The sequence below is a fragment of the Chanodichthys erythropterus genome, chromosome 16 (assembly GCF_024489055.1).
Source record: "Chanodichthys erythropterus isolate Z2021 chromosome 16, ASM2448905v1, whole genome shotgun sequence".
In the NCBI taxonomy this organism is placed as follows: domain Eukaryota; kingdom Metazoa; phylum Chordata; class Actinopteri; order Cypriniformes; family Xenocyprididae; genus Chanodichthys; species Chanodichthys erythropterus.
This window is the reverse complement of record NC_090236.1, coordinates 24978438-24989188: the sequence shown is the minus strand read 5'-3', so window position 1 is coordinate 24989188 and position 10751 is coordinate 24978438.

The following is a 10751-nucleotide window of genomic DNA, read 5'->3' as shown; positions in this document are numbered from 1 at the left end:
GACGTCATATAAACATGTTTGTCCTTCTGTCAAATATGCATAAAGTGATAGGCCTACGTGAATAATAAAGAGTAGGCTAAATTATAAAATGAGAATCTGTCTGGAGCTCTACATACTTAGCCTAAAATTGTTTATTATTATTATTCAGCATATAACTCAGAGTTTTCTTAAATGTTCTCCTAAACTCATTTAGAGAGAAAAGATGGCAAAAATCCAACATGAATCTAAGTTTTCTTTCAAGTTTGTTTCAGTGGTCACACACGCCATCTAGTGGATATTTCATTCCATTCATCCAGTTTTACTTGCTGTCTGTTCAATCCCATCATGATTTTCTCAGCCCCAAATGCAGTATTACGTGTTTCATTCATTCAACTTAATGTGTCACAGGAAAACAATTTGCATATTAGCAAAACATTACGTCTTGTATAGCCTACTTAAATATTGTATTGTAGTGGTAAAGATATAAGCCTAGGCCTACATTAAAAGTTGCAAAAAGTGCAACCCTGTGGTGAAAATCAAGATTTTAATGTTGTTTTTGTCTTTGTGGTGTTTTTAATAAGCTTTAAGACAAACCATGTGCAAATTCATCCGTCAACACCACTGCTGAGTATTTTCTCCTTAAAACTGCAGTGAACCAAAAGCGTGGTTTAAAATAGCCCTTGTTCTCTATGTCACAAATATAAAGTGCGGGCGTGCTATGCTCTGAAGCAGTGGGGTCACCGTTTCAAGAGAAGCCAGGTTCCCAGTATACTGATATGAAAATCGTGTAAATTTAACATTATAGCGGGTGAAATGTGTATATGATGTATAACGATGTTATGATGAACTTTAATGCCTTTCTTCACTGATGTTCCAAGTTGTTCAAAGCATTTCTAAGGATACTGATTTTTAGAAGGCAGACTGAGATGGCAAATGGGAACATGGTTTGTGTAACATTAGCAACACATTATTAGCTGTTTAATAACATAGTAAAGCAAAAGGCCAATCATATTAATTACACGTCCTACTTTGTAGAGCGATAAAATGCATTACCATTTGGATACATCGACTTTTAGACGAGCCTGTATAATTAATTCTTCCACTTCTTCTTCTGAATCAGTTTCTGGTTCAGACATACTGTATATGGCTGAATTAAACCAGTAGGCCTATTTCCACTTGCCATTATGTAGCGTTTACTACAGTAAAGTTGACCGAGTGGATCAATATTGTGAACTCATTTGAGTGAGTGGAGGAGGGGTTAATTTGCATGTTCATTCATCTGCATATACTAAATGAAGCAAGGGTGTGGAGTTACATTATGGATATTTTAAGGCATAAAGATTTTTTTTCACAGGAAAAAATGTTTAAATATGTCATTTTGGTGATCAAAGATGAGTTTTAAGGGATAAAATGACTACAGGGGGACTTTAAAACCAGCCTTGTCAAACTACTACTACTACTACTACTACTACTACTACTAAAATATGACTGTGAAGAGCATCAGTAATTATGGGAAATGAATATAATCTGCAGAAAACGTATAGTAGTTCAAAAGTTGTCTTTTTTTGCGATTAATTTTTTATTGTCTTTAGATTTAAAGGTGCCCTAGAATTAAAAATTGAATTTACCTTGGTATAGTTAAATAACAAGCGTTCAGTACATGGAAATGACATACAGTGAGTCTAAAACACCATTGCTTCCTCCTTCTTATGTAAATCTCATTTGTTTAAAAGACCTCCGAAGAACAGGCAAATCTCAACATAACACAGACTGTTACGTAACAGTCAGGATCATTAATATGTACGACCAATATTTGCATATGCCAGCTCATGTTCAAGGCATTATCAGGGCACAGCTCAATCATCAGACTAGGTAAGCAAGCAAGGACAATAGTGAAAAATGGCAGATGGAGCAATAATAACTGACACAATCCATGATATCATGATATTTTTATTGATATTTGTAAATTGTCTTTCTAAATGTTTCGTTAGCATGTTGCTAATGTACTGTTAAATGTGGTTAAAGTTACCATAATTTCATACTGTATTCACGGAGACAAGACTGTCGTTATTTTCATTTTTAAACACTTGCAGTCTGTATAATTCATAAACACAACGCCATTCTTTAAATCTCTCCAACAGTGTGTAATGTTAGCTTTAGCCACGGAGCACTATCAAACTCATCCAGAATCAAATGTAAACATCCAAATAAATACCACTTATGCGATTAGACATGCTGCATGACGAACACTTTGTAAAGATCCATTTTGAGGGTTATATTAGCTGTGTGAACTTTGTTTATGCTGTTTAAGGCAAGCACGAGCTTCAGGGGCAGGGAGCACGAGAATTTAAAGGGGCTGCAGCCGCAGCGCATATAATGATGCCCCAAAATAGGCAAAATAGCAAAAAAATGAATTAAAAAAAAAAAATCTATGGGGTATTTTGACACATTCAGAGGACACCTTAGACTTATATTACATCTTTTAAAAAGACGTTCTACGGCACCTTTAAAGGGTTAGTTCACCCAAAAATGACAATTTTGTCATTTATTACTCACCCTCATGTCGTTCCACACGTGTAAGACCTTTGTTCATCTTCGAAACACAAATGGAGATATTTTTGATGAAATCCAAGGGTATCTGAACTGCAGGCAGCAACGTCATTGCACCTTTTGAGGTCCAGATAGGTAGTAAAAACATCGTTAAAACAGGCAATGTGACTACAGTGGTTCAATCTTAATGTTATTAAGGGAAGATCAACTTTTTGTGCGCAAAAACAAAACAAAAATAATGACTTTATTCAACAATTTGAACCATTGTCATATGTAGTTGACATATGTAGGTTTCTACAAAATAAAACCAGAAATCGAGGGTAACGTGGGTATGATGTCACAGACTGTTTATTGCAGCTAAGATACCATGAATATAGCAATATTTAAAGAGAAGTCGTGTTATGTTTTTTACATTTTCAAATTTCTTTAGTGTGTAATGTTGCTGTTTAAGCATGAAAAAGGTCTGCAATGTTACAAAGTAATTCCTGCCCAAGACATTTGCAAAAAAAAGAAAAAGCGAGGCCCGGTTGAGTTACATTAGTAGTGTGTTAAAACTCTTGGTTATGGTTAGGAGCATGACCCAGATAGCATGGTGACATTGATAAAATGTTGAGTTTTGATCCAAACCATTATTTTGTTTGAGATTGAAATTTCAATGTTTAAAGTGTGTTGGATCAGCATTGAAATTTTCAAGTCGACAGCACACAATGGTGATTTGTAACAGTGATTTGTAGTTGATGATCACAAGATGGGTGGGCCATGATTTTAGCAAGTCTTTTGAAAAATGGTTGAAAAACATTTAATGTACTGTAGTTTGAAATTGGCCACTGATTGGTAAATGCCCATTTTGGTTTTGCATGTGCACCACTCAGTAGTCTAATTGATGCTTCCTCATTAGAAATGAAAACACAGGTGTATCCTATACAGATGTCTTGTGTGTTGAACCATCTGACATACCTACATGACTTCTCTAGCACAGTTTCAAACAATGGTGCATCTACCTTATTATTTCTCTGTTCCTTTGTTTTGCATGCTTGTTATTTGCGTTTGACTTGTGTTGTTACTGACTGTAATTAATGTTAAGTGCTTCAATAAAGCATCAATTTTTCTACATTTCCTGAATAAAGTTCTAACATCATTTAACAGATTTTGTGAAGTGCAAGAGACATGAACATGAGCAAAATTGTCACTTCACACATAGCCCATGTCTTGCATCCAACAGTGCTTGCAGAGTACATTGCTCCTTTAGTAGGAGTGAAAGCATGAAGATGGACAATTAAACAAAATGAGAAGCACCCTCCTGATAATGCTGACATTGATTATACATTGAGTTGTTGTCGACAGCATAATTACCTGACCTGGGACTTGATGCTATCCTGTGCCTTACCTCCTGCTCCCTGATTACTGCTTAATCAGGTAATCATTCATATTCCTGAATCACTATTAAATTTGAGGAACGTAGCCTGTTTTCACTGAAACACAATCAGAAAAACATTTTGTGTTTATTGAGAAAGTGACTGACATGACTATTTTGTTTAAAGAGATTAAGGTCTAAATATAGTGAATATGCAGCTTTAAATGCATAGTTCAGCCTGAAATTAAAATTGTGTCATCATTTACTCAACCTCAAGTTGTTCCAAACCTTTATATGTTTCTTTTTCTTCTGTTGAACACAAAAGAATATTTTTTTAAGGAATGCTGGCGGAATCAGCCGTCAACTGATAAAGAATCATTTGACGGTAGCCACTGACATAGTATTTTTATTTCCTACAATGAAAATCAATGGCTACTGGTTTATCAGCATTCTTTAAAATATCTTCTCTTGTGTTCAACAAGAAATAAACTCATACAGGTTTGGAACAACTTGAGTAAATGAGTAAACATGAGTAAATGATGACAGAATTTTCATTTCGGGGTGATCTATCCCTTTAAAAAAAATTTCATTAAAAATTAAATACAATTTAATTAATTGCATTTCAGTTGTATTTTCAGTGTTTCAACAAAACTGATTTAGTATCAACATTGATGGACATTGATATTACCAAAGACTATTTTTGTTAATTTCAATATTGATTCAGCACCAGTGATGTAGAATCAATCATAGTGTAATGCTGATTCAACAATATTACCATTGATTATTTTCATTCATTTCAATACTGATTCAACATCAGTGATGTAGAATCAATCATAGTGTAATGATTATGGAAGTAAAATAATGCCAAATGTTTTTGAAATAAAAAGCTTGTTGAATTGCACTATTTGAAAAAAATATGCATTACATTAGCTGTACTTGCATTTAGATGCACTGTATTTTTAAGGCTTGCATTTTTATGGGCTGAAATTCAACATGGTCGTATATTTAGGCTGTGAATATTTCAATTAAAAATATTTCACACACATTTTCATTATTAAAAATTCAATAATTCATATTCACCTTTTAGATTTCACTTCCAAAATATTCATTCTGTTTAAAAATACAACCTATAAAATTCAACTAGCAATTTTCAGTCCATTTTATTTCGCTTTACAAATTCGCTTCCACAAATTCAGTGGCTCAAATTCGGCAGAAAATTCAACATTTCACATCCGGGAACTGCAGGAAGAGCAGTAGAGTGCCGATGCATCATCTCTATCTGCTGTTGGTCTTCTTCACCAGCAGGTGCCGCTAGCGGCTGTTTAAGACGAGATCACGGCTAGTAAGTCATCATTCATTCATAAAAACAGATTTACAGAAATGGAGCAAGCGGTAAGTGAATGTGTGATGATTATCAGGGCCAGTATAAATGCAGAAAAGCTGATAAAGACACAAAAGCTGCATTTATGTTTAATTCAGTGTCTTTACGCTTACTTTCCCTGTGTAGCTACAGCTTTCTCTACAGTGAACAAGATAACGTTATTGCCCGATGCTGGTGTATAGATCAAACGTTAAATCTGAGATAGACATATATTTTTCTCTGTTGTTTAGTTTCCTTAACTTTATATCACAGCGCTGTGTTGTAATACTAGGGCTTCCCTCATCCGTCATAGCTGCCATCAGGACATATAAACTCTTAACACAGCTTAATGGACTCGTACAGTGATATAAAAGACCAAACTCGCACCTCATTTGTGATGTAGGTTAGACTATATAGGCTCCAAGAAAGCAGATACTGGCATTAAGTTGATTTGACGCTGAAAGTTTTTATTATGATATTCGCAAATTTAGGGACTGTCTCTAAAGTTACAACATTATGTATTCACGTTTCTACCTTCAATAGCATTTAAAGAGAATGACTTAGTCACAAAACCAACTGTAAATTGTTAATCTAGGTGTCAGGTATAATGCAAACCTTTTAGATTTTTGATGTTTATTACAATAAAAGTTAACACTTTATATTAAATAGTTGATATGAACGAACAATGAACTGCACTTCTACAGCACTTACTAATCTTTGTTAATGTTAATTCCAGCATTTACTAATACATTATTAAAATCAAGAGTTGTATTTGTCAACTTTAGTTAATGCACAGTGAAGTAACATGAACAATGAACTGCTGTATTTTTATTAACGTTAACAAAGATTAACAAATACAACAACAAATGTGTTGCTCATGGATAGTTCACATTAGTTAATACATTATGAACCTTACTGTAAAGTGTTTCCAAATAAACTGTCAAGTAATATGTAAAGATTGCTATGTATTTCACTTCTGTATTGGATCATACAAAAAAATGCCATAATTTAAAGCTCAATAGCATTTGATGAGAATGATTTACAATCACCAAAACTACCTGTGAAGTGTTCATCTATAGGTGCCAGGTCGAAGAGTGATGCACCCTTCTCTCTCTCTCTCTCTCTCTCTCTCTCACACACACACACACACACACACACACACACACACACACACACACACATATTCAAACACACTCAACTCAAAGTACATGCACATATACTTTTTCTTTTTTTTACACATTCATCACACAATTAGTTCTACTTAGTTAATTTTATTTCTAAATTTAATTTAAAATTTGTATAAGCAGGATAATCTATGATCAGGTAAAATAAAAAATGAACAAAGTAAAAAAAAATTGTGTGATGAACGTGTAAAAAAAAAAAAAAAGAAATAGTATATATGCATGTACTTTGAGTGGGGTGTGTTTGAATATGTATATGTGCATGTGTGTCTACAAGAGTTTGGTAGAAGGTAGAAACGTGAATACAGAATGTCGTAACTTTAGAGACGGTCCCTAAATTTGCGAATATCATAATCAAACGTTCAGCGTCAAATCAACTTTATGCCAGTATCTGCTTTCTTGGAGCCTATATAGTCTAACCTACATCACAAATGAGGTGCGAGTTTGGTCTTTTATATCACTGTACGAGTCCATTAAGCTGTGTTAAGAGTTTATATGTCCTGATGGCAGCTATGACGGATGAGGGAAGCCCTAGTATTACAACACAGCGCTGTGATATAAAGTTAAGGAAACTAAACAACAGAGAGAAATATATGTCTATCTCAGATTTAACGTTTGATCTATACACCAGCATCGGGCAATAACGTTATCTTGTTCACTGTAGAGAAAGCTGTAGCTACACAGGGAAAGTAAGCGTAAAGACACTGAATTAAACATAAATGCAGCTTTTGTGTCTTTATCAGCTTTTCTGCATTTATACTGGCCCTGATAATCATCACACATTCACTTACCGCTTGCTCTAATTCTGTAAATCCGTTTTTATGAATGAATGACTTACTAGCGTTGCTTTGGTCTTCCTAAACAGCCGCTAGCGGCACCTGCTGGTGAAGAAGACTAACAGCAGATAGAGATGATGCATCGGCACTCTACTGCTCTTCCTGCAGTTCCCGGATGTGAAATGTTGAATTTTCTGCCGAATTTGAGCCACTGAATTTGTGGAAGCGAATTTGTAAAGTGAAATAAAATGGACTGAAAATTGCTAGTCGAATTTTATAGGTTGTATTTTTAAACAGAATAAATATCTTGGAAGTGAAATTTGAAATGTGAATATGAATTATTTAATTTTTAATAATGAAAATGTGTGTGAAATATTTTTAATTGAAATATTCACAGCTTAAATATACGACTGTGTTGAATTTCAGCCCATAAAAATGCAAGCCTTAAAAATACAGTGCATCTAAATGCAAGTACAGCTAATGTAATGCATATTTTTTTTTCAGTTAGAGCAATTCAACAAGCTTTTTATTTCAAAAACATTTGGCATTAATTTACTTCCATAAATGATGATTCAATAGCATTACCATTGATTTTTTTGTTCACCATTGTTTCACCATTAAATGCGGGTGCAATCGTGATATTGAACCAACATCACTTCATAATGTTGATTTAATGATATTATCATTGATTTTTTCAATGATACATCAACAGTAACGTTGAATAACATGGGAAAATAGCGTATCATTTAATGAATAGATAGCCTATCGGCTAAAATTTAGGATTCGATTCTCATTCATCTTGATGGTATCCGCAAACAATGATTGACTGTTGCACAACTGAAAGAAATTCAAGGACGTCAAGGCTGTAATATGATTGGTTATCAAGGCACGTCTAATCCAAGTTGGCCGTTATGCTTTCTCCAATGGTAGAACCACAGACCCTGGTATTTCCCAATAATAGGAGATAATAGGTCCCAATAGGTCCCCTTTAAATGTTGGGGAAAAATGAATTAAACTATGAAACTAAAACCGACAGTAGGTGGCAGCAATGTCTGCATCCGAAATCCCATACTTCCCTACTATATAGTAGGTGAAAAACAGTATGTGACAAAGAGATGTATGTCCGAATTCACAGTAGGCCTACTCATAAAACAGTAGGCAAAAAGTACTCGGATGATCTACTGCACTACTTCCAAAAAGATTAATACGAAAGTGTGCATACGATAGACACTTTACTACCCAATGAAGCCATGGGAGAGGATTTGTGAATGGTGGTGAAGCAACGTAACTGATGCTGGTAGGTCACATGATAATGACAGCATGGTAAATGTAGTACCTGATTACATTCATACTAAGCACAGTCATACTACTTTTTTTAGAGGTCATTAAAGGTGCTAAAGAGGATGTTTTGTTTATACATTTTTGCAATATTACTTGAAACTGTCTTTACTAACTGATAAAAGACTATTAGGTGCACTGAAAGTAATAATATTAATATACATCATCTGTGCACGAGGTAGGGCCTTAAAAACATCAGCCAATCATTTACGCGATCATCACTTAAACGATTGGCCCCTTGGCTTGTCAATCACTGCCATGACGTTCCTTGTGAGAGACGGGCGCGGCTGTGCGCTCCAGTAACTTTCCACACTCCACAGGCGCGGAGACAGGAGTAACAACTGCAGATTATGAGTTACCTGCGGTGAGTCCGACATAATGAATCCACTAACACGATACAGCGAATGCCGGTGGTAAACACTCGTGTTCCAGTACTCGTGCACGAGATTGGGAGGCGTTCCCTCAAAAGGAGGGGGGGGGGTTGTTCTTACGCATGCGCTCATTTCAAAAACTCAGTAACAGTCTTTGGATTCTCAGTCGACGAAAAGATCCTCTTTATCACCTTTAAAGGGATACTCCACCGTTTTTTCATATTAAACTATGTTATTCCCTTAACTAAGACGAGTTGATACATACCTCTCTCGTCTCAGTGCATGCTCTAAATCCCTCTTTCTCGCGGCGAAACTTTATTAGCACTTAGCTTAGCCCAGTTCATTCAATAGGGGCCAAGCAGAGAAGCTACCAAACACCTCCACGTTTTCCCTATTTAAATACAGTTACACGAGTAGTGTAACTCGACCTAGGACGGCGACACAAAACAAAACGTTGCGCTTTTCTAAGCGTGTAAAATGGATAACTATATTGTATGGCGGAATACCACAGCAAGTGCTCTGGAGCACTTTGACTTGGCGCAGTAATATCTTCATTCGTGAAAAGTCCTCTCACCGGCCCCCGCTCTCTCTCCTCCTCCCTCTTATTTCCGTCAATAGAACCAACGTGACACTTACAGGAGAGGGAGCGGGGTGAAGATATTACTGCGCCAAGTCAAAGTGTTCCCGAGCACTTGCTGTGGTATTCCGCCATACAATATAGTTATCCATTTTACACGCTTAGAAAAGCGCACGAGAGAGGTATGTATCAACTCGTCTTAGTTAAGGGAATAACATTCCAACAAAACGGTGGAGTAAACGGTGGAGTATCCCTTTAAGTAATACTTAAAATCATGACTCAAAATAAGTACCTACTCAAGAGAGTATGCGATTTCAGATGCAGTCACTGAGGCTTTCAACCCATTTGTCCAAATCGCCTGATTCTATGAATGGGTCAGTGAATCATTATCTCGCTGGATTGATTCAAAAATGCGGAATGACTTCTGCTGTGACTCTGTTTGAAACAAAGAAAAATCAGTCGATATCGACAATATTGTATCTAAAATGTACGCCACTTAATATTAACATAGCATTTTTTTTTTACATTTAATTATTTATTAATTATTCACCATTGGGCATAAAACAGTGATGATCTTAAAAGGATAGTTCACCCAAAAATGAAAATTAGCCCATGATTTACTCACCCTCAAGACCTTTGTCTTCTTTCAGACAAACACAATTGGAGATATATTTAAAAATATCCTGGCTCTAATAAGCTAAACAGGGGCACGTTTGAAGCCTCAAATAAATGCATCATGGGATAATCTTCATTTTTGTGTGAACTGTCCCTTTAAAAGGAATAAATGAGGGTCTGGATGCTGTGCTGACATGGTAGGCCTGCCTATTTTAAACCCCAAAGGTCTGCCTTAAAACTGGACAGGTGACCACCCTATGACTCACCTTTAGTGCTTGGGCCCTGATAACAAGAATACCTTTACTTTATGTAACACTGGCCAGTGGTCAGTTTAAATATAGGCTAAAAAACAAGCAAATCAAACACACAGAGTGGAAAAACAAAATGTCCAAACAGTATAGGATAGAATAGGCTGCTGCAGTGATGAAACAAACCTCGTTGAAACAACGTGGAAATTATTGTTGACTGAATCCACAAGTTCAGATGAGTGTTGTATGAAGCGCATCGGAGAAAAAGAAAAGGCAACAAATTCGCTATGAAGCAGCAGCATGCAGTAAACAAACTTCAAAGCATCCAGACCAGTAGGTGTCAATACAAAACCCACAACAAGCTCTGGCATTACTATGAGGAATAAGAGCAGCGCAAACAAA